The following is a 20,752-nucleotide window of genomic DNA, read 5'->3' as shown; positions in this document are numbered from 1 at the left end:
TCTACATGTGCATTTATGCCATCTGAAATTTGCTGCACAGTAAATTACTGTACATGTGAGGTGTACACCTGCAAGTGTTAAAGCACATTAACACTGTGTGTAGACTGATTTGGGATTAAAGTTAGTCCTAAATCTGTCCACACACACAGTGTTACTGTGCAGTAAGGCATCTACATGTGTGTTACTATGCAGTAACTAATCGTAAGCAAACTTGATACCTGCCTGATCTAGGTATCAAATTTATGCTCAAGTCAGCGTGAGTCACCATATTTACTGTGCAGTACAGGTGTGCCAGTTACTGCACACTAAATGTGCACATGTAGACATGCCCAACGTATATGTACGTGTGTTCACTTCAGTACTGCAGGACACACACAGGTAGGCATCATACATGTCTCATCACATATGACATACATACATCCTTCCCTCTTTATATGTAGACATATTAGCTCATATCTCCACATGTAAGTTTACTCCTGTCCACATGTTCCCCAAACAAAGGCACTCCTTTTATGTCCACACATATGCCTTCTGTATCTTCATGAGTATTACTTATCTTACACAGACATACACACACAAGCTTGCAACATGCACACCTACATCTTCCTTTGCTCTCCCCATGTCATACACAAATACCACCCTCACAACCTACCTACCATTAAATACAATCTCTTTCTCTTTAAAGATACACAAGCCTCTGTCGGCACACATCCTAATCAGCATGCATTCATACATGTGCACACTCATGCCCTGGATGTATTGGTTGAGCTCTAGGTATTGAGAGGTAATCCTCTCGTGCAGAGAGACGGGCGAATGGAATAATTAATTTTCCAAAGAGCATGAATATCAGGCAAAGCCAGCCACCCGGATATGGTGGAACGTTTCCAGCCAATATCCGTGCAATCCAGATATTTGGATTCACCCGTCTCTGGCATTTGCTCTCAGCAATGCTGATGGCAGCAAAGGTGAACTAGCAGTGGTGATCAGGAGAGCTTGTAGCTCTGTCTGTCTGGCCTGATGACAGGCAGCTTCTGAGCTACTGTGTTTGCTAAACACCAGCCTCTCCTCCCTGCTACCAAAGGAAAGCCCCAGACCCTACCCTATGGCAGGAGGTGATGTGAGCAGAGATTGTCTCCAAGTGCAATGGATCCAAAAGGCAGCATTTAGTCAGCACCATTTTGTCCTAAAAGTAGCAGCTCTTCTGAATTCTGAATCGACCAGCCCAGAACTGGGCACCTGGTTAGTCACTGATACTAATCTTTTCTCTGCTCCACAGCTCCCTCCAAACACTGGGCCTGAGTCTAATTGTAATCTACCATACTAAGGGTTTAGAAGGCATAAAGATAGAAATTGCCCAAGTGATATTTTAATGGGGGTATTGACAGACTAGCCACTGAAGACAGAGGATGTCATATGCCCAAGAAGGGAAGAACCGAAAAACAGAGGTCTTTTAGTCACCTTTTAAAATAAAGTTGCTTTAGCAGCGTTCACACACTTCCTGCATTTGCAGCCTGTGGATATGCTAGCAATTAAGCTTACTGTGACAAATATTTGTACAAACAGCTAATACCGAATATTTTCAGAAAGCCACATTGAAAATTATAATGGAAAATAAACATCACCTCAAAAACCAAAGTCCAAGAGTTCCCATCACCCAGTCAAGTGATAGAAACCTATCATATGACCCTACATGTCCAATCAAAACAACTCAACATTTGAATATCAAATCCTTTCAATGAACTAGTCACGCTGAACTCACGCAGCTCAAGAATCATTTGCAGAAATAAGAGCAAATGGAAAAAAACCAGAGCTGGCCACAGGAATTCATAAACGCAAACAGAGGAAAATCCAGAACACATTTCCTCATGGTGAATTATTGTTCTAGGCCTACAGAGAGAGGGATTGGTTCATTATTCTCCAGATCTGAATTCTGCTACCAACTTCCTGTGTGACTTTCAGCAAGTTACTTTGGGTCAGATTCTATTCCACCAGCCCTGTAATTGTGGAGGGAACAAGTGGGACACCAGCCCCAGGTATCAGCTTAGAGGTGGAAGGGGACCAGTATGGCCCACCCTCTCCAAAAGCCATTGCCATGGCAGGTGCAGTGCAGCCCTGCACTTTCTGACCATAGAAGCTGGGCAGATGCAGCCCCAAGCCTAGTAGTGTATCTAGGGGCAAGGGTAGGCAAGCAGAATGACACCCCACTGCCCAACTGAGGCTTTGCCATGGGAGGCCCCTGGGGAGACCATGCCACTGCCTGTCCCTCAGCTGTAGCAGCCACAAGAGCAGCAGCTGCTGCCTGAGTGAGGAGAGCAGAAGCAAGTAAGACATTGTTCCTTCTTTCCCTCCCCCCAGCCCTGCTCTCCAGTGGTCAGTATAATTCCCCACCGTCAGCTGTGCTCCAGGCACTGAAAGAGCTTGCTGTGCCTCTGTATTCTACCTATTAGGAGGGTAAGTGGACTTACAGTAAGTGCCTAAGTGTGATTCTACACCTTCTTGCTTGAGTTCCTAAAAAACAGTTAATGTGAAAGGAGGGTGGCTACTCCTCACTGCTTTTTTGTGACTCAATCAGGATAAGACGACAGAGAGAAACAAAGGTATTGGATTTTCAGAGCCTCGAGCACAGTAGAATAGAACCAGACCTAGACACCAGAGTCCAGTTAGATGCCTAAGAAGTGGAATAGAATCTGGCTCTCCGTCTTTTTGTGCCTCCGTTCTGCATCTGTAAATGGGCCCAGGATACTTATTATGTGTGCTTAGACTGTCAGCTTTCCAGGACTGAGGTTTTCCATTGCTATTCCCACCTTAGGCCCTCTGGCTGTCATCATAATGCTACTATTAATAAATAACTTAGTGTAGGTGCAGAAGTCTTTATTCCTCCTTCTGTGTGAGTTTGTTTGCAATGGCATGAGTTAATAGGCATATATTTATTTGATTCTATGTACCTACTGTGGTTACCACGCAAGGTTTATGAGTAAACTTTGTAAATAATACCCCATCTGTGCATCTTACTTGCTTGTGCCCTGAAGATTCTCACCTAATCACAGGACTCCAGGAGCTGGGACTTTAAGAAAAAAATCCTAATATTAAAAAAGATGGCAAATACTGAATTAAGGATTGAATTCCCAAAGACTTTTAATGGGATGTGGGAGTCTAACTGCCCTTTGTTCCTTTAAAAAAAGAGGATAACATCTTCCCTCCTTTTTTCTTGCTTTCCTTTAAAATAAACTAGGAAATAAGTAGTAGGGAAAGATCAGGAAAGGCAACATTTACTTAAGTCAGAGTCATGAAATGCAAGAATGAAGGTCTCAATTGTTAACTCTGGGATGCTGCATGTGTCCTATTTTTATCTCATAGTTTTGTTACTCATAATAGCTTAATACATTACTATTTACATTTTTAGACACCAGAGAAATGAGAGAAAGGATAATTTTGCAGCTGAGTCATGGTCTTGGCCTACAACCTATTGGGAAATTCTCAGACAAGTATAGACATGATGCAGACAAATTCATAGTAATGCAGTGAATTCAAAGCCAGTCAAACACATGAAGAGCAACACCAACTCATGCAGCCATTCAAACAGACATAACAATGAGAAAGTGTTACAGCAATGGGCTAGAATTCAGGAGATCTGTCTTCTGTTCAAACCTGATACCAGCTTCTTGTGGGACCTTGCGTAAGTCACTTATTTTCTGTGATGCTGTTTGCTCTTCTGTAAAAAAGAAGTAATGATACTTCCCAATTGTACAAGGGTTCTGTGATATTGAATTAACTAATCTTTGTGGGGCACTCAGAAACTATGAGAATTAAGGCTATCAAAGGAGATTTCTAAGTATTAGGGGAGTGAGATTGGACAGATGTTCTCAGAAACTGCTTCAAGGTGATGTTTAATAAGTTATTGAAAGGGGCAATCCAATAGGATGGGGGTCCGCTGAGTATGTTGTATGTGGGTTTGAATATTTAGTATCTTCATAAAGATACTGAAAGGAAGCTTGGTCTCAGTGTGAAAGGTGATTGGCAATCCCACATTTCATGGCTCTTGCTGGTTGTCTGAAGGGGCCAGGAAGTCCTCTGAAGCACTGGCTATTGGCCATTCTGAAGGTTGGAGTCTGGCTAGGATGCCTACCTTATCTTAATGGTACTTGGCTACCTCTCAGGGCCTGGCTTGTGGGTCTTGCTCACACATTCAGGACCAAACTGATCACCAGATTTGGGGTCAGGAAGGAAATAACCCCACTTCAGGTTGACAGCAACTGTTGGGTTTTTTTGTCTTCCCCTGTTTTGGAGGACATGATCCTCTTCCTAGGACCTCTGAGCTTATTTTGATCTAACAAATTCCATGACATGACAATTGCCAAGGTGGAGGCGGTCATACCTTCTCTGTTTTTTAAGCACATTATAGAATGGTGGGGGGAGAAGAGAGAGATTTTTATGGTGATAGAGCACACACATGCACTTCCTCAGGGACATCTAGCAGTGGCACATATTTATGCTGCTACTAGTTGTCCCTGGGGAACGTCTCTGCACACACACTCTAACACAGAGCAAATTGCCCTGGGTGGGGTAGGGGAGGCTGGGACCAGCACCTGGGTTGGCCCCAGCAGCTTTACCTGGGGTCCTGTGTGCCTTTTGGGGCTGTAGCAGTGGCAATCCAGGTGCACAGAGTCTGGCTGGCAGCCAGAGCATGGCTCTGGCTGGCCAGGCTCTCATTTCAGGTGGCACATGCTGCTGCCACATGCACTGCCTTGCTTTTTTCTCTGCAAGGTTTTTTTTATACTGGAATTTCACAGTATCTAAATTTGGCTATGCAGTGCAAAAATACAGCACGGAGAACCAAATCACATGCATGGAATACACTTTGCAGTGTCTCAAAAGACTCTGAGGTGCCTCAAAGCACGTGTGTAAACTCATGGGGACATGCCCAGAGAGGCCAAAGTCTGTGCTCCTGTGAAGCATTTGGATAGATGGTTCTCTACAAATGCAGGGGACTACACTTGATAGCCCAAGAGGGCCCTTCCAGTCCTGTGTCTTAGAAAAGATGGGTGCTATATTCAAAATGCTGCTAAGGGATTTAGGAGCCCGAGTGTGACTTGAGCACCAAAATCTGTTATGCACTCTAGAAAATGTTCAGTGCTTCTAAATAAATGCATCTTCCCATCTACACTGTGGTTTTGCTGTTCGGCACTAGTATTGCATTCATGTACCTTTTTGCATGCATGCACACTCCCATACACACACAGATGTCTGTATGTACTTTATATATGTTTGTGTGTTTATGTGTGTAAAGCAACTGGGTATTTACAAGCTGCTTCCATGGTTACAATATATATCACTATTATGAATGGCTTCATTAAACTGTCAATCAAACTGTTCTCTCTCTGACATTTTCTTCTGTATGGCCCTATGATTTAAAAAGAGTGTGTGTATGTGCGCACATGTATGCACACAGGTGTATATCTAATAATCCCCCATAACATGCACGCACCCACAAACCACCTACCCATGCCCAGACAACAACATAGTTTCATTGCTATCTATCTCAAAGCTTGGATTAGATCTGCCCTGTGGACTTTGCCAGTTGTGGAGATATACATGCAGTCATTTATCACCCAGCCACTGGTCAGTAGCACTCTGGGGCTTGGCGTTGCTTCCCCAGGCTGCCTGGCTGTTTCTCAGGAGGCGGCAGTGCCTTTGCAGTTTGGAAGTGCTGCTGATGGGCTAGTCCCCAATAAACCCCCCAAAAGTGCTGATGTGCTGAAAGCTGCTGACATTGATGGATCTGCTCTCGTCTTGCCTTTCAGTCCTGCTGCAAAAGAGGAGAGAGAGAGGAAGAGAAACAAAGGCAGAGATTAACTCTTTTGTCACAGGCTCTGCAGTTTTACAAGGCAAGATAAAGCTGCTGTCCGGGCTGGGTGCAGATGGGACCAGCTCAGCATAGTCTGTCTGATTCTCTATGGAGTCCAATGCGGAAAAACGAACTGCACAATGATTTACTGACAGGGCCAGCACTGCTGAACTGAGGCCTACAACTTTCCTTACTATTCCCACCAGAGCCAAGGAGGCAGGGCGTGTAGGATATGTTACACACCTGCAGTCAGACCACAAAATATAAACATGCACCATTGAACACAAAAAGACAAAGTACACCCAGAAACACAAATGCTCACAATCCAACTAGACAAACATACATAGATACTGAACAAACACATGTGCACACACACTGCAAATACATCCCATTCCATCTATAAGGATAAAGTAAACCTGGCCTCCAGTCCATTAACCATAGACGCACAATCACAGGTACCTCTCAAGCTGGTTGAAACATGCAATTTCATTTAATTGAAATCTGCTGTTTCATCCCAGCTGATGTGTTTTGCGCAGTTGCATCCACTGACAAAGTTTGCGTACAGAAAGATTTTGGGGGCACAATGAATTGGAGAGAAAGGGAGAGAGAGACCAAATCAGAAGCTGACATTTTGGCATAATTAGTACCTTTGGGGGGCGGGGGGGGGGGGGGGGGGGCGGGCAGCAGAGGGTGGCAAAGCATTTGAAGGGTCTGAGTTGATTCTTGTCTGGAAAGAAAAACAATGATGATCTCTTAAAACTTGTTCTTATCCAGTTGGCTCTAAATCAATGGTGCCCAACCTTCTAGCCCAGTGGTCACCAACCAGTGGATCTCAATCCACCGGTAGATCTTGGAGCCTCTTGCAGTAGATCTCGGAGCCTCTTGGAGTCAATCCAAGGCTGGGGTTGGGGGCTGAGTGCCTGCATGCATGCACACGTGCACGCCCCAGCCCAACAGGTCAGTCCATGGGGGAGGGGGGGGGGAGGGGAGGGGAGGTGGGGGAGCTAGATCAAGGCCCCTGTAGTGAGGGACAGTGCCGAAGGAGCAGGGGTAAATTGAGTGGGGCCTCAGCCAGGTGGGACTTACCTGCTGAAGAAGCACGCTCCCAAATCATTTTTTCTCAATCTGTCCCCCTCCTCCCACACTTCCCACCCCACAGACTTACCTGCTGGGGAGAGGCACATGGTAGATCTTAGGTTGCTTTTAAATTCCAACGGTGATCTCCTACTTAAAAAGGTTGGAGACCACTGTTCTAGCCCCACAGTGGTGTGGGGTTGGTCTGCAGGCCAAATCCTAAGCGGGCTTGGTCCATAGACCTAATCCAGCCACTTGCCACTCTGATCTTGCTCCATCATATATCGCCCCATTATCTGGCCACAGGGATGCTGATAAGTCCAGAGATTTGGCAGCAAAAGAGCAGCAATTAATGCTATCACCACTCTTCTGCTACCACATTTTTGTACCCTTGGGGAGCCCTGTGGGCTGAATGACATGGCTCTGCAGGCTGCAACTGGGCCTGTGGGCTGGGGGTTCAGCACCCCTGCTCTGGATAACACATTCTCATCATTACAACAATCCACTATGCAGAGACCCATAGCACGTACATCTGTTCTCACACACCCTAATGGATGCTCAGCCTGAGATATTGTTTTCCTAGACCCATCCACAGACTCTGTTCCTGACAGATATACCTGTGTACAAATACCATGCCATACATACATGGAGAGTGCAACCATACTTAGTTTATAAATGTGCATTAAACAACTTGCACACAACTGCACTTCCTCACTTCTCACATGCAAACCCTCAAGAGCCTTTTCTCTCTGCTAAGCATTAGCAATACAGCTGTCTAACACAAACAGGGTGCATCTACACAAGATGTTTAGTATGGAGTTGTCAATTAGTTCCACAGTAGTCTCAGTGACTACACCTGTGGCCCTATTAGGCTGCAGTAAACTAATAAACGCCACTGTAGGTTAGTACTTGTAAACACACACATGTGGATGCTGACACAGCTGGCTGGGGCACAAGGGTGCTTCAGTGCAGGGGGCTGTCTGCTGGCTAGGCTCATACTGGAGCAGTCTGGTGTCCCAGCCAGCCCCTCAGCAGCATGTTGAGTCAGGTTGGAGCAGCTCTGACTTGGCAGGCTGACCCCCTCAGACACCCTGCCAGCCAGGGCTGCTCTGACCTAGTTCAATGTGCTGCAGTCTCAGGTGCATGTATAAATGCAATGCCCAGAAGCAATAAACTGTGGTACAAACTGCACCAGAGTTTATTGGTTTATTATTCACCAGAGTCAAATTAATTGCATGTGTATCTACACATGAGCCCACATTCTCAGAGGTGGGTCTTGCACTGACATGCATATGTGGCTTGAAATGAACACACAGATAGTCAGACATATGATTTATACACATCCAGACCTCTGCAAAGGCTCCGCGTAGTTGTGAAGAAAGAGGTACAGCAGCATCCTGAGTTCCCACATCTCTTAAGACATAGCCAAGTGCACACTGAGAAGTGGACTATACTACATTAAACCCAAACATTTATTCATTTATTATTATTGGTAGCATTACTGTTGTTGCTATATATAGTAGTGATTGTATTATTTTTAGTAGTAGTAGTAGTAGTAGTAGTAGTAGTACTATTAAAGGCCTGATCAGAAATGACTTTTTCCCCATAAGAAGATCATTAAAATGATGATTTTTCATTTTCATTTATTTGGGGGTTGAATTTTCATCCAAACCCCTCCCAAACTGGAAACTTATACTTTTTTACTTTAAATTGAATACATTTTCTCATTTTTAAAAAAATAAAAAAGATGAAAATCTGAACATTTTTCTAAAATGATTTCCCCCCCGTTTCATTGACAAGCCATATTCCATGGAAGATAAATGTGTAGACAAGACAGAACATTTAATATTTAGTCTAATTTTGGACTTGATTTTTCCAGCTACCTTCACATTGTGCAGTATCTCATATTCTACCCGTAGTTCTACCAGTTTCAATCAAACTGGTCCCCTGGCAAGATGCTGTTCACAATGCGTAAAGCTGATAGGATCAGTGCTGGTTTGAACTGTAGGGGTGCTCAGGACTCTGTCAAGGTCAGGGTGCTTTGGTGCTGGGCATGCTAACAACAACAAACCCATACCTATTGCAAGCTACTTCCTCTTGATAAAAAAATACTTTGAATTTATCCCAATTCTGATTGTCCCAGGTTTTGACTTGCATAAAAGCAGGTGAGGGACAGTCATTTACACACACAGTTTGAATAGCAATTAACTCAAATTAAGCCTGATTGTCCCAGATACTGCCCAAGTACTTGAAGTGAGACCTGCTGGTGTGGCTCAGTAGTAGAATTCTGCCATGTGGGAAACCTGGGTTTGATTCTTGGATGCACATGTAGCTCCAGCCATTGATGTCCCAAATATCTGGACTCAGTCTGGCCTTTGAATACTGTCTAAAGTGGGAATAGAAGGTCTGGGCAGCCACTTCTCCATACTCCTGCCTAGGCCTACCTGTGAATGCTACTGGTGACCTCTTACGCATACATCATTATCCAGAAGAACTGGTGGTTGTGTATTACTACTTAAAGTGAGACAATGGGCTTGTATGTCTGCAGAATAAAGGCTTTGTCCCAGGAGAAATCCAACATCTGTTTTTAGCATTTGATTCATATCTGCAACACATTCATCTTAAAGAGTATCTATACAAAGAAGTGCCTATACTTGGGCACTGACAAGCTCTTTAAGAACACGGATATCCACCAGTCCACCATAACTTCTGTCCTTGAATATCACTAAACATGCCTATCAGCCATAAAACAAAGCACACTGTCAACTTTCAGAGAAAAATAAAAAGGAACAGATCATGAAAAGGTATTGGCTTTTCAATATTGTTCACTTTCTCACTATTTTTTTTTCACCAAATTGTTATTAAACCTGTATTGTAAATTTTTCATTTGCCAAAATTTCATTTTTTGGAAACAAAAAAAAATTCTGATAAATGGGAGGGGGGGCATTAACGCTTTACACACCCTAAAAACATGCAATATATAAAGCATAGTTGCTACATGCCACATTCCAGCGACAGATGTAATCCACATCTGCATGCACACAACACATAGTTCCTCAAAACCATTTAATGACACTCTATAGAGCCATCCACTGTCATCAGTGCCTTTCCCTGGTGTCTGTCAGGGAAGGTCTCCATGGAGATGTTACTCATATGCATGGAGGTCTCCAGTGCCAGACTGACAGTTTTGCTTGCTAACTCCTCTGGACAAGAACTAGATCTTCCTCAGTATCTTGTGCAGCTCTGAGGCAGTAGCAATAACAATAGTTTAAGCCCTCAGTAAAATGCTTATATATATACCCAGTTTTAAGCACATTGTGAGTCACATTACAATCAGTGGAATTTTTCGCATGCTCCAGTTAGGTATGTGCTTAAGCTAACAGGGCCTAAAACTGACATAGATAGGGCTATCGCTATGTGGTTCTTCTCTCTATCAGCATCTGGCCTCACCTCATCTCACATCCTCTTGTTCACAGTGAAGGCACCCAGATACACTCACCTAGGAGGCAGAACTGCCACCCACCGTCCCAGCACCTATCTCAAAACTCCAAAGCCAGGCCATCTCCACCCCTCCCGCCACCCCTCCACTCCTGGTAAGATCACAAGGACCCATTTATTCTGAGATATGAAACTCATGTTGTTTCTTTATTGTGCTTTAATGAAACACTGTTTATTCTAGGCTTTTAATTCTTTCCATCTATTATGTTTAGACAACTCATTAACAATCATTTGTTATCATTAGACTTCAATTTTAAGCTCCTTTTCCCAGGGGAGGCAATGCGGTGCTTTTAAACATATTTGCATCATAAACAATTTCAAAGCCCTCTGTGTCATTTATTTCACTGCCCCTTCCTCTTTCTTGCAAAACCTTAATTCATCCCCCGCTTTACCTGCACTGGGAGGAAAACACAGGCACTTCTCTCCACTCTGGCCCAGTCCACACTCACCCCTGAACCTAAGTCTCATGCTTTGGAGAGGTTCTTATTTAGCATGGGGACACAAATTAATGTCATACTTGCTGCAACTCATGATAGCATGGGTCATAGAATGGCAAACTACTCTTTCCGCAGGAATTAATGACCATCAGCTGCAGCAAAGCTCATTATTGTCCGTTAATGATATCAGGCTAGCTCAGAATAATCTGTGGGCCAAATTCTATGTTCATTTACACTGGCTCAGCTCCACTGACTTTCATGAAGCTACTCCTGATTTACACTGGTGTAACAACAGAACCAGGCCCTTTTGTGTGCATGTGATACAAACAGTGGGACAAGTTCTGCCTTAGTTCATTTATACCTGTACAGCTCCCATACGGCCAGACTGTGATCTCAAGAACTTGCCAGAGAAACCCAAAATAATCATCACTGAGACCAATGGAATTAGTTTGGTTAAAGTAATTGCAATAGAACTTGGCCCAGTGACTGACAGACTTAAGTAAGTGGAACTGAGGGTGGTAGATGGCACAGGAAGCATGAAAACAGAGGTGGCTTTTCCCAAAGTTTTATATAAGATTTGTCTTTCTTAGCATTTGCAGTGCCATAGCAAGGGGGATCAAGCGGGGCAACCACCCCGGGTGCCGAAGTGAAGGGGCACCAATAGGCGCTGCACAGCCAGGGCAGAGCACAGGATGGAGCCGTGAGTGGCTCGTTTGGGGGAGTGCAGGGACAGGGGAAAGGTGGCTTCTGCCACTGCATGTACTCCCAGGCAAGCATGTGCCCCCGGATCTGTGCGCAGGGCAAGGGTGGGCTGCTGCTGAGGGCTTTGCCCCGGGCACCAAACTTTGTTGCTATGGCACTGGGCATTTGTACTGCCCCAGCTCATCACCCAGCCTGGTCAGTAGTTGAAGGCAGAGAAGAAAAAATTACAGCCTTTTTAAGCAAGCTTGAAAACAAGACTTAAAAATTGTTCAGAATAATGTTGGAAAATGTTCTCCAGCTTTACCCCTCATAGCTTAAGAGTGGCTGTTTCCAATCTATATCCACTGCTGCTGCCTCAATACCCATCTCTTTTGCCCCTGGTCTATTAACATGGGGTGTCTATTCACGTGCTCCAGGGTGGCAGCGGGTGTTTTAATTAGCGTGGCTCCTGGACAGCCATTGTAATTAAAATGCCACAGTATCACATGTATTAAGCATCCCATCTTTCAAAATGACTGTGGGGGCGCTTTAATGAAAGCTCATTTGATGAGCTATAGTTAGAGCATCTCGCCGCCATTTTTAAACATGGGATGCTTAATACATGTGACACTGTGGCATGCTAGAGATTTCTAATTAGAATGCATCAGAGCACATGTATAGGTACCCATGATGCATTTCAAAGTTACAGTGTTTCAGACTAATTAGGAAATTCTTATGTGACAGCCCCATGGAAACCTGCTGATTACAGGCCCCAATTCAGCAAGGCACTTAAGGACATACTCTACTTTAAGCTCATAAACCATCCCACAAATCAATGGGTCTGATTCTAATCTATGCAAAATTGGCTGGAATATCTTTTTTTTATCAGCTAGAGTCAGCTCATACACATATTTTTCTGGATAACAGTTCCTCCATGAGCATTTGTATATGGCTTGGTTAGCTTGAAGGCTCAAATGGAGAACTCCCAGAACCATGAGATTTTAAGATATTTGCCTTTTGATACCAATGAGGTGCATATTTACAGGATTCTCTTTGCAGCTATGAGAAGCCACAAGTTTGGTGTAATGATGACTCTTAATACCAAGGCTTTATGAAAAACACCAAATATCAAGAGATTCAAAATGATCATGAAGGTCCATCCAGGAAATTGGCCACACTGAAATAAGCTTTTTTATTAAACACACACACACACACACTCTAGTTGAGTCGCATGCTAGGTAAGAATGTTTGCAACTATATTTCCCTATTACCAGAAAGTGCTCTGCCTATGCCAGTGAAAAGGTTTCAAGCAGCTCAATTATAGGAGAAATTCAATTTTAGAAGAATTTCACTATAATTTTTGGTAGTGTTGAAGGGATGTTGTAGCTGTGATATTTCATTTTTTTCTTTTCTGACATTTGGAAAATTTGAAATATAATATAAAAACCTGACCAGTTCTGTAGCTGGATGAAAACCAGGGTGGAAGTGATGAGCAGAGTTTTCTATTTTTTTAAAATCAAAATACACTCAGAAATATGAAGGAGGAGATGGTTTATTTACTTATCATAGTAGTACTTTCTGAAGGAGACTCTTGCCCTCAGAAGCTCCTCCTGTGTTCCAGGTAGCCTTTAGAAGGCTGCTGGAAATTTCACACAGTTCTTTGCAATGGATATACAACTTCTCTATTGAGATAAATTTAGATAACCTAAGTATAATCCTTAAATATAATATGTGGTTGGAGCCATTTCCTGAGGACTATCTAAAAAAATTCTTAGGGATCCTTGAAACCAAATTGCACTGAAATGTGCCTCAGAAGGAGCCTGTCTAAGAAGCTGTCTGCCCTTTCTCCTGGGGATCTCCTAAAACGAAAAACAAAGGGAAGAATTTAGTACGTGGTGCATGAAATGTGAGAACTGTCATGGAATAACTGGCCTTTGTGATGCAGAAAATCAGACTAGATGATCATCATGGTCTCTTCTGCCCTTAAAATCTGAGTCTGTGGTTGTAAGTGTTTAGTGCTCCTTTAAGGTCTGGAATGGGTTGGGATGGATTCAGGTCTCAGCTTTCTCAGCTGGGAGCAGTTGCACCAAGAGATAGCTGGGGATCTGTATGTAAGTGCAGAGTGGCTTGAATGGAGCTTTCCGGCAAGGCTCTGCTCACTTTGCTAGCTTGATCATTGCTGTCATTTCATATTCTTCCTGTTGTTATTCTGATCCAATTAAAGTCATTGTAGTTAAGTGAAAAGTCACAATTGGCTAATTGGATTTCAGGAGGCAAAGCACCCTTCAGGGGCCAGACTTAATTTATTTTTTCTTACAGTCTCTGAAACCGTTCTTAAGCCACAAGAAGCTAATCCCATCCTTGGGGAGCACCCGCTCTGGGAAGGGAGATTACTTGCCCCTGCTGCTTTCATAGCTGCCAAGCACTAGCCATCTTGCACTGGGCTTGGTGGCTATGTATTCTGAATGTCTTGCTGCAGCCCCCAACTACATGAATTTCCATGAGGATCTTCTCCATAACTACCTTCTATAGATCCCCCGCTTGTACTTCAAAGCCTCTTGCCCTAGCCTGGCCCAGAAATGACTGCTACCTGTCCCTTTCTCTCTGAATATCAGAACGACTTTGCCTCACCCTTGCTCTCGTGCTGTTGGATGATGTCAGAATTAGCAGGGAGTGGCTGATTCACAGATTTAATAGATTTTAGGGTCGGAAGGGAATTATTAGATCATCGAGTCCGACCCCTTGCCCTGGGCAGGATTCTGACCCACCTGGATAACGGACCTAATCCAAAGGCCTCTGAAGCCAAAGGGGGGGGGGAGGGGCCGTGTCTTTCCATTAGTGTCTGTTGTCTTTACATTGGGCTCCGATATCATGACTGAACATGCTGAGCACAAACAGGCATCTGCGTACTTGTCCAAATGCTGTGCAAGAGGTTAGCCCCTTACCCAAGTTTGGACCTGCATCTTCATTGTGCCAGGGCCCAACACTCTCTAGGCAAGCGGGGGTGACTATGAAACTGTTCTAAAATTTCCTCTGAGCATTCAGACATGTGCTGAGGTCTAACTTCGGAGATGCTAATCCCAGTCAGAGACAGGGCCCTCAAAATTATGCAATTGGCTTAAAAACCACACAGCTTTTCAAAAATAATAAGCCTTGAATTCTTTTTAGTTATCATTTAATTTTTAAATGGTATATAAATCTCTCAGATATACTCAGGACACACGTTCCAGTTCTCTCTGCACACATGAGTATTAGAAGGAAAAGTGAGATGATCATGTGGTTCCAGGAGCAGGAGCCCATACCAACTCTGACAAATGTTGCAGTGAAATTGTGAGAATTGCCAATACTGTAGCTGGACCGCACAATAGACAATTTGCATAATACCAAAGACCATAAAAAAAACCACAGGGACCAACATTTGCAAAAGTAGCTGCTGAGTGATTTCAGATAGCTAAATTTAAGATACAGCTGTGGGGGAGGGGGTGTACAGTGGTGAGGAGTGAGTGGGAGACTTCATGCTGCAGGGAGTGTGGGGGGATTGCAGTGGCAGATAGCTGCTTTCCCTACCATAGTGGTGGAGGGGAGGAGGGACAAATTTCAGACGATCTTCTAATAATTAGATTCTAGATGTGGAAAATTTCAATACAGTTCGAATTTCCATGTATAAACTCTAATCCCTGGGTGCCATCTTAAATTCAAAGTTATGTTGGATTTGGGTAAATACAATATATTCCACAAGTAGGGGGAAAAAGGCATATAGGGCTCTGTTATAGTTCTGAGTCAGCACTAGGGAAGGAGGAATTAGTACCATGGGAAGGTAAAAGGCGTTTGAAGGTGTCAACCAAAACAGATGATAGGACTCATATAAAAAAGTCCATGAAAACTTTTTTTTCAAAAGAAAATTTGACAAAAATGAGCTTTTTTGGATGAAACATCCTTGCTTTTCTTAAAAAGAAAATTCAATTCTCTTTCCAACTAAAATGAAAAAATGTAGCCAAATCCTGAAAATGTTTGTGCTTTCAGCAGTTTTTGGCTGAGATAAATATATATATATATATATATTTTTGTGTGTGTGTGTGTGTGTGTGTGTGTGTGTTAAAAACTTGGTAGAAATTTCCCCTCTGCCCTGTTTCCATTGGTCTTTGTTGCTTTTGAGCACTCTCTTAGAAATCAGCTTAAAAGTGTCACATTGGGAGCTGCTGGATACCGGTTGCTTCTGAGACCCTAGCCTCATGCTTAGAGATGCTGATGTAAGGAGCACTTTTAACCTCAGTTCCTAGTAAGCTCATACACATGGGGCAAAATCCTGCTCCACTGTTACATACCTAAATGATGCTAATGTAACCATATAAGAGCAATTTTTGGCATTCATACAGAGTTTGGATTTTATTTTCACCTATAGAAAAATAAGATTGCTGAAGCATACACATGGTGGCAGCAATGACCTGGTAGCTAGGGCACCTGCCAAGAGAGCACGAGCTTTGGACCTGCATCTCCCACTTTCCAGCAAAGTATTCTAACAACCAGACCACAGGCTAGCTAGTGTCTAGCTTTCTCTCTAGTCCTCCTTTTGAAGCTGGATCACTGAAAAGCCAAGAGAAAGGCAAACCTGTGAGATGAGCACTGCCTTTAATAAGGTAGAAACCTGCCAATTATACTATTTCCATTTTAGCTAACAAATACTCAATGCAAAGTGCAAGAACTCAGACAAAGCCTTTCTGAGGCAGCCCCTTCCACTGTTCTGAAACCATCCCATTGATATGCTTATACAGACTCTTCCTGGAAATCTCCAAGGAAGGAGATTCCACAACTTACCTAGGCAGCTTGTTCCATTGTCCCGCTACTCCAAGAGTAAGGAAGTTATTTCCTAAGTTTAAATCTATATCTCCTATGCTACAGCTTAAACCCATTGATTCATGTCCAGCCCGCAAGTGGCAAGGGTGACCTCCTTCCCTAATATTTGGAAACTCTCAGCAGTGAAAAAGCCTAGCCATTCTGAATTTGTGCATTTGGTTTTACTTCCCTAGATGTAACACCTTTTATTGTCCTTCTTGCATTTCATTTTGTCATCTAGAATGCAGTTCTCCAATTCATCAAAATTCCTTTAAATTCTAATCCTATCTTCCAAAATGTTTGTCAGCCCTCCCACTTTTGTGTTATATGCAAAGTTGGTCCAGCAGATCTCTATTCCTACATCCAGGTCATTAATAAAAATGTTAAACAGCACTGGACCCAGAACAAACCTCTGTAGAACCTCCCTCGAGACTTCCTGCCATCTATCCATTTATTCTCTGCTTGTGGTTATTCAACTGATTATGGGTCTGTCTACCAGTAATTCTACCTAGCCCTCATTGCTCCAAATTATGTACAAGAATGGCACATGGGACTGTGTCAAAAGCTTTACCGAAGAAATCTAGATATCACCAAACTAACTACCCGGTCAAAGAAGGTTTGATAAAATGTGTTCTTAATAATTTCATGCTGGTTGTGAGCATGGGTAATAGCATGGGTATAACCCTGGATCCTCCTTTTTTCCTTTTTTTTTTTTTTTAAATGGGTGCTATTGTAACCCGGGTGTCAGCAGGTGCGTGTATGCTATGGGAGTGTGACTGCCTAGCTGCAGGACAGCTCACCTGCTTTCCCTACAGAGCACAGCAGAGATCAGGGACATCCAGTGATGCTTGACTATTTAAAGGTTTAATTATACAATATTATATAAAACTTATAAGCATACATTTATACACACACACAAATATATATATATATATATATATATATATATATATATACACACAAATATGCTATTTACAAATATAGGTTTACACAGACTCTTATCAACCCTGAACTAAAGTATAGGCCTTGATCCTCTGTGGTCTTCCAGTTAGTATGCAGCCCTGCCCTCAACAGGGCCCTCCAAGCAGTAGGCGTGAGAACACTGAATGATAAAACACAGGTTAAACAGCAAATCAACAAAGGAAAATTTGGCAGTGATGGGACAATAGTAAAACATGTACAGTGATCTTACATCAAATGCATTGGTGACGCATAGGGGTTGCACGTGCACCCCCTAAGATCAGCCGTGCTTTACCGCCTGGAAGCACCAGCCACTAAACCAGAAGTGCCTTGGTGATCGGCTGCTGGGGGACCCCCCTCCCCTGTCAGCGATCTGGTGCCCACCCAGGCTCAGGAGGCACCAGTCGCCCATGAGCAAATGGGTTACCAATACATAACAATAACCAATATAATGAATTCACAGATAGAGCCAGGGTTGCACTAGCAGACCCTACTAGCAGGCTAAATAGAGCAGCTTACAATCCTCTCATAATGCAACATTAAAGATGCAAACTTAGAACGAAAATCCCAACATGAGGAACCAGAGCACAACAATGGCACAGCAGCTGCGCCCCCAAGAAGAAATGGTACCAGGGGAAGGAACCTGTTACCTTTAGGGAACACCATCACCCTCCCCTAGGCCATAACCATGGAAACCACCCTCTGCCCCCAAAGGGGAGTCCTCCCCCCTCCTCCTCAGGATTTGATCACCCAAATGGGGGAGGGCCCCTCCTCCTCTGTGAAAACCCCCTTCTCAGGTAACTCACAACTCCCAGCAGTTTTTGATGAGCTAGGCTTGTCTCTATCTGTGAGATGGATACAGGGTGTTTTCCTCGCTAGAGTGGTTGACTCGTCTGTAGCCACTTGCTAAGGCCCGAGCTGCCTCATGTAGCTACTGGGCCTGTCAGCCCTCTCTCAGCCCTCTGCACCGATCCATGCACTGAGGGCTCCTGCCTTATGCAGGGTTGGGGACCCATGCTGCCTCGTGCAGCCACCAAGGTCCAGTCCACTCCCGAATCCTCACCAGCCCCATGCACTGGCTCATGCACTGAGGGCTCCTGCCTCATGCAGGGTTGGGGACCCTCTTTGCCTCATGCAGCCGTGGTGTCCTGTCAGCTCTGCTCAGCTCTCTGCTGCCTTGTGCACTGAAGGGGCGTCTGCCTCATGCAGGGATGAGGACTCGCGCTGCCTCATGCAGCCACGGCAATGCCTTCAGCTCCACAGCCCTGTGCACCGATCTGTACACCAAGGGCTCTTGCTTCATGCAGGGTTGGGGACCCACACTGCCTCGTGCAGCCACCGACGTCCCATACACTCCCGGACTCACTCCAGCCCTGTACACCGATCTGTGCACTGAGGGCTCCTGCCTCATGCAGGGTTGGGGACCCATGCTGCCTTGTGCAGCTACCAAAGTCCCATCTGCTCCTGGACCCTCCGTGCACCAATCTGTGCACCGATGCCATGGCTCCCTCCACAGCGGGGCTGGGATGCATCCGCTTGCTGCCTCCCACTTGGCAGAGGCATCTTCTGGTCGCTTCCAGGGCAACTGCTCCTCCCCACTGGTCAGCTCCACCAACTCTTCTGCAGCCCTCTTCATCATCCCTCGTTGAAGCCACCTATGTGCTGGGCACCTGGGCTTTTTTATCCCTTCTGGAGGCTCCACCTCCAGACTGGAAACAGACCAATGGGGAAACCTGAGGGGTTAGTCCCCCTCAGGTCCTCTTCTTCACCTTGCCCCTGGGTCAGGGTGGGGCAAGCCTTCTTCCTGCCTTCTCCTGATTGGTGTGGAAGAGTAATGCCCCCATCAGTTGGCCTGAGTCATCCAGCTCAAACCATCAAGCTGGGGTGCCGCTGGCCAACCTGTTACACTATGTTAGCTTTTCACTCAGTCTGCTGTGACCTCACCTATCATCCTATAATATTTGACTTTGCAAATGTTATAGCCAGCAACCTCAAGATCCTTTCACCTCATTCTTTCAATATCTGGAATGAGGAAAGAGTTCTGCCAGGCCCTGCTGACTTAATTCAACTTGGGCAAAAGCTCTCTGATGCTCTCTTTACTTGACCTGTAGTGCTTCTGCTCCTCTCTTTATATGAATTTTGTTAGTTGCCTGTTTGCAGAGGCAAAGCTGTCATTAAGCAGCAAGGTCTTCTTTGTATTCTCCATTAATAGCTCACCCTCACTCTGCAGCAATGGACCCACAGTTTCCCTAACCTTTCTGGTTTGCCTGACACATTTGTGACCCTTTTTGTTGTCTTTAGCTTCCCTCACCAATCAGACCTCCCTTTTCACCTTAGCATCCCTGATTTTGTCCCTGCAAGTTCTTGGTATTCCTTGCTATACTTAGGAACCTGCCCTATCTTCCATTGCTGGTATGTTTCCATTTTGATTTTGAAGTAGCTCCCTGTATAGCCACATTGGCCAGGTCCAGACATGCAGGCACATGTAGTTTGTGGTGCCACAGACCTCTTTGTGGTGCCACAGACCACATGCGTGGAACATTAAAACATGTCCCCTGCTGCGAGTGCAGCACAGGGGCAAAATTTGCTACTAGAAAATAGGTCTTCTTTTTCAAAGAAAAAGTGACCTATTGAAAATAGGTCACTTTTTTCAAAAAAAGTGCTGGGAAAAAAGCAGCTCAGAGCATGCAAAAATAGAATGAAGAAATAGTAGAAATAGCTTATTGTTGAGTCTCCAATACTTTAGATACCTTTATATTTTATCTGTCCATGGGACCTCATCTACTAATTCTATGAGATGGTCAGAATCTGCCCTTTTTAATTCTAGTGTCCTTGTTTTGCTATTCTTGTGTTTTCCTTTTCTTAGAATCAAAGGCTGCGTCCAGATGGGTGCGGCCTGGTGGTATATGATGCTGCAGACCTGTCTGCAGTATGCTGTAAGGTAGCAGCACTGGGGGGTAGGGGGGTGGCCCCAGGAGATCCCGAGGTCAAAAAAATCCACATGAAAGAAAAGCAGGGCAGTGTATGCAGAGGCAGTGCATGCTGTGCGGAACTGGAGCCCGGACGGCCAGAGCCACACTCCAGCTGCCGGCCAGGCTCTGAGTGGCAGGATCACTACGGCTACAGCTTCCTGAGGCTCCCAGGACCCCAGGTAAGGCTGCCAGGGCCAGCACAGTTGCTGGGCCCAACCTCCCTTACCCCACCTGGGGTAACCTGCCATGCACCAGAGGGTGCGTGGCAGAAGCATCCCCAGAGGACAAGTAGTAGTGGCACTGGGTGTGCTGCTGCTTCTTGTCTCTGGGGAAACAAATCCACTTTTATGGACACATCCGAAAGTTCTATCATATGGTTGCTTCTTTCTAAGCCTGTGCTTTAATCAGTAAGCACTCTGCCTAGTGAAGAGGCTTATTGGAGATTGAATCTT

The 20,752-nt window shown here is 44.6% G+C and overlaps 1 long non-coding RNA gene across 3 annotated transcripts in view; it reads left to right on the top strand.

Moving 5' to 3' along the window:
* Positions 1-205: 205 nt before the first annotated feature.
* LOC132251133 (uncharacterized) overlaps positions 206-20,752 on the top strand; it is a 48,368-nt gene continuing 27,821 nt past the window's right edge. For 2 of the 3 annotated variants that reach the window (XR_009462974.1, XR_009462973.1), the window contains exons 1-2: positions 211-3,676; positions 10,396-10,512. This is a non-coding gene — a long non-coding RNA (uncharacterized LOC132251133). Of the gene's footprint in view, positions 3,677-10,395; positions 10,513-20,752 lie in introns of all 3 variants that reach the window. The other variant, XR_009462975.1, reaches the window with a different exon arrangement.

This window comes from Alligator mississippiensis, chromosome 6 (assembly GCF_030867095.1).
Source record: "Alligator mississippiensis isolate rAllMis1 chromosome 6, rAllMis1, whole genome shotgun sequence".
In the NCBI taxonomy this organism is placed as follows: domain Eukaryota; kingdom Metazoa; phylum Chordata; order Crocodylia; family Alligatoridae; genus Alligator; species Alligator mississippiensis.
This window is presented reverse-complemented; position numbering and strand designations above follow the sequence as displayed.